We start from the raw sequence: 4,841 nt of genomic DNA, 5'->3' as shown, positions 1-4,841 counted from the left end.
GCCCTCTACCTGCACAGCTTTACGCCTTCCACTCTCAACAGATCTTCCATACCATGGCTCTTTCAACAAGGGGAGATTCTTCTTCCCATCAAAGGATTGATGATCATAAAGCAACATCCACATCGCTAATAGCAAAAAATGGAGCTCCAAAAGCTAGGCCAACTACTAGTAAATTTATGAAAAAGCTAGCAGACATACCAGAGATCTCATTACCTCCAATACTCCCCAGAAAAGTAACTATCTCATTAGCAGAATGTGGTTTGGTGGAACAATTCACAGGATTGTGACCTTCTCCCAGAGCAGTCCAAAAATGGGTAGAGAGAAACTGGAGTGCAAATATACAAGGAAAAATAGCCATACATTTTTGTGGAAGGGGTTATTTTACATTCTTATTTGAAACTAAGGAAGATAGGAACTTAATATTCAAAAATGGACCCTATTTTATGGACTCAAGAGGTTTATATATGAATAGATAGTCACCTGATTTTGATCCAGAGATAGATATTCCAAGCATTGTTCCGATTTGGGTAAGGTTGCCTCATCTTCCCCTTCACTATTGGGGCGATGAATAGGTGAAAGCTATCGAAAATGCGGTAGGCAAATACATAGACAGATGTGAACCCAAAGATAATATGCATGATTGTGCTAGAATTTGAATGGAAGTAGATCTGGGAAAATTTTTACTGGAGGCTATAAAAATCAAAGTGGATCAATGGACACACATCTAGTAGCTAAACTATGAACAAATCCCATTCAAATGCAAGGTGTGCTATGAATACAGTCATTTTGCAAATAGGTGTAATAAGCTAAAAAAAGTAGAGAATGATGAAAATGCTGAAGCCCAAGAAGATACTTGGGAACAAATAAAAAGAAAGAAACTCCATAATAGACAAACTGCACTGAACTCTTCTCAATCTCATGAAAACAATGCAACAGCCTCTATTCCACCAATAAATACGACCCCTCCAGCCAACCCTTCCTCAAACCCATTCGAACTTCTAGGAGAAGATCTGCCATCCCCTCGCTCACCTTCCCAAGTTAATGCATTAGCCATTATTTCATTCCCCATACAGAGTCCATCCTCCCCTCCACCCACGGTTGACCGAATACAAACAAGAAACAAAACAAAAGAAAACAACCAAACATGGGATCAACCAAAAAAAGTTGGAAAGAAATCCAACAAAGAAATAAGGGATGAGGCAGCAGCAAAGGAAATGGCCATAGGTACTCAACAGCGAATGGACTCCTTCCTTGGCAAACAAAAGGGAAGTGGAGAAAAAAATCAGCAAAAGAAAAAGGGAGGGACTCACCACAAATCCAGTAAATAATGATTACGGTCTCTTGGAATAGCAAGGGTTTGGGATCCGCATTTAAAATCAACGCAGTTCGGGACTTAATAAAACAAGAACAGCCAGACATTCTTATGATCCAATAGACCACAGTCAGCATGCAAGAAGTTAAAAAAATGATAAAAAAACAAAAAAAAATTGAAGAAACAGCCATAAACTCTAATGGAGCCTCTAACGGTATATGTATATTGTGGAACAAATGGAAATGGGAACTTGCCAAACAAAAACTCAATAATTATTGGATTAGAACAGATCTAAAAAACAAGATTTCAAACAAAGAGTTTAGCTTCATAAATATATACTCTCCAAACCACTATAGAGATAAAGCTCAATGCTGGAAATCAGTGAAAGAAGAAGTTTAAGAAAGGCAAAGAAGCAAATTAATTATAAGAAGGGATCTAAATCTGATTAGAAATATAGATGAGAAACTAGGAGGCAATTATGTCAGTGATCCCTCAAGAGCAGCGCTGGAAAAACTCATAGAAGAGTACAAACTACTTGATATACCTCCAAGCAATGGAAAATATACTTAGAGCAATAAAAGAACGGGAGCACACAACATAAAGGAAAGATTAGATAGAACACTGATTCAAGAAAATATAGCAGCAACCTTCTCTGTAGTGAAAAGCAAAATAATGCATGCTTCAGCTTCCAACCATAAGCCAGTGGTTTTGACTTTAGATAGGCTGGAGAATCAAGGACCAATCTCTTTCAAATATAACAAAATGTGGGACAGCAAGGAAGACTTCGGCAAACTAATAAGGGAAAGCTGGAAAAGCAATGTAATAGGCTCTCTCCATTATGTATGGGAAACTAAGCTGAAAATTTTAAGACTTCTACTAAAAGCATGGGAAAGAGAAAATTCTCTCAAAAAAAAAAAAAAAAAAAGTACAAGAGAAACTCGAAAAAATGAGCAAGGAAAAGGAAAATAAGCAAGATAGCAAACAAGAGTATGCGCATGAAAAAAGAAATTTTCTTGGATCTATACAAGCAAAACAGGCAAGAGGAAGAGGAAAGCAGGCAAAAGTCAAGATGTCTATGGCTAAAAGCAGGAGATAAAAACACTATTTTTTCCATAACAATTTAAAAATAAGAAGAGCAGGCAATCAAATCAATAAAATACAAGTGGAAGGGCAGAAAATAAGAGAAACGGAAGAGATTAAAAAGGCAGCACATAACTATTATAAAAACCTCCTCTCAGTAAGGAACCAGCAAGTGGACAACGAAGACTTTCTTCGGCAAACTAGCAGCAAAATCAGCGAACAACAAAACAGAGATCTAGAGAAAGAGGTCACAGAAGAGGAAATAAGAGAAGCAATATGGAGTATGCACCCGGAAAAAGCACCAGGGCCGAACAGTTTCACAATTGTCTTCTACAAGAACCATTAGGTAACAATAAAAAATATGTGGTGAGAATGATCAAAAATGTTTTCAAAAAAAATAAAGTGGGAGAAAATACCAAAGCATCTCTCTTGGCTCTCATCCATAAAAAACCAAATCCTATCTCCTTTGATAAATACAGGCCAATCTCTCTATGCAACTCTTCTTACAAAATCATCACGAAAATCTTGACAAATAGACTAAAAAAAGTTCTACCTTGCATCATCTCAGAAAATCAAGGTGGCTTTGTCCCAAAAATCAAATTACAGACAATGTAATTATAGTGCAGGAGGTTATACACAGTGGTATACAAAGAAAGAAAAAGGGCATGGTCATAAAGCTGGATATGGCTAATTCTTTTGACAGAGTTAATCATAAATTTCTTATCGTTGTCCTTCAAAAGTTCGGCATTTCTTCCAAATTCATAAATATTGTTATGGCATGCATCTCCACCCCCTGGATAGCACCATTGATCAATGGGAGGCCAAGTAGTTATTTCCGAAGCACAAGAGGACTGAAACAAGGGTGCTCACTTTCCCCTTTCCTCTACATTATAATCGCGGAAACATTGAGTATTCAGCTAGAAAATCAAAGGGAAAAAATAAAAATTACAGGTATTAGAATCGCTAAAGGGGTCAAAGAGATAAACCACTCTCTCTTTGTAAATGACACTCTTTTCATTGGGGGAGCTTCTAACATAATAGCCAGACAGTTTAAAAAAGTTCTTGACGATTTCTTTTATGTTTCAGGAAGTCTTTTAAATAATAAGAAGTGCAGAATATACAGCTGGAACATTCCAATCAACATAATGCAGAGGATCTCACAAATAATGGAAATCCTGGTGCAACTAAAATGGAGCCATTTTACATATGTTGGATTACCATTGGCAAAAGAAGTAGTGAATGCAAAAGTATGGAACAAACAAATAGAAAAAATGAGGGGGAAATTCCAAAGTTAAGGAATGACATGGCTAAATCTAGCAGGGAGATCAATATTAATCAAAGCCCTCCTCTCAGCACTGTCAATATATCAATATGCCATAATTATGGCACCGGCAAGCGCACACAAACGAATGGAATTAATAACTAGAGGCTTTCTATGGCGAGAAAGAAAATAAAAAACCAAAAAATCCAGCCTTGTTCAATGGGAACAAGTAACTCTCCCATTTGAAAAAAGAGGCATCTCAATCATGATACCAGGCTTGACAAACAATGCACTTGGGATCAAGTTATTTTGGAGAATGTTAAATGGGAAAAAACAATGGTGGAGTGAAGCTCTATCAAGGAAATACCTCAACTGTCATCGGTCAAAGATGCTCACCGAAATAATTCCAGACAGGCCTTGTACTCACGTTGGAAACTTATCAAAAAAATTATTCCACAAATTGGAGACCAAATTTCCAAAATTCCGTGTAATGGGAAAACTATCTCCATCTGGGATGACAGAATCGTGGAAGCAGCCCCTCTGAACCATCAGCAAAATTTAAGAGGATTGAAAGAATGGATGGAGGAGAAAGGTATAACTTCTTTATATTCCATATTTGAATGGGAACAAAATAGTTGGATAGCTTGGAGAGTGCAAACACTCCCAGTTAGGCTGAAAAATCAGTGGGAAGAATTGAAGCTCCTATTAATAGGAGCAGCCCCAATAAATAAAGAGAGCCAAAATAATTATATATGGGATCCAAATGGAGCAAAATTTACAGTAAAATCAGGCTACAACTTCCTACAAAAATACAACAATTATGACAATTGGAACCTATGGACAATTGTATGGAAGAATGAATGCCTTCCCAAAATAAAAAAATTTGCATGGACTTTACTAAAAGGCAAGATTTTTACGGCGGAAAATTTAAGGAAAAAAGGTTTCCAAAGCCCCTCCATATGCGTCATGTGTCAAAAAGAAGAAGAAAGTATTCAGCACTTATTCTTGAATTGCATTATTGCAAGACAATGCTGGAAGCAAATTATCAGTCATTTAAAATTGAACATCGACACAATAGAGCAACTGACAACTCTAAACAAAAATTGGGCTCAAAGCTACCCATATGCAAAGAAAAAAAACAATCATAAGTCGAATTTGGAAGTGTCTTCCCTCTACTCTTTGTTGGCA

The sequence above is a fragment of the Pinus tabuliformis genome, chromosome 2_2 (genome assembly GCF_031772625.1).
Source record: "Pinus tabuliformis cultivar Carrire ecotype Pingquan chromosome 2_2, CPIR1, whole genome shotgun sequence".
Classification (NCBI taxonomy): domain Eukaryota; kingdom Viridiplantae; phylum Streptophyta; class Pinopsida; order Pinales; family Pinaceae; genus Pinus; species Pinus tabuliformis.
The sequence above is the reverse complement of the archived record's forward strand: the minus strand, read 5'-3'. Positions refer to the sequence as shown.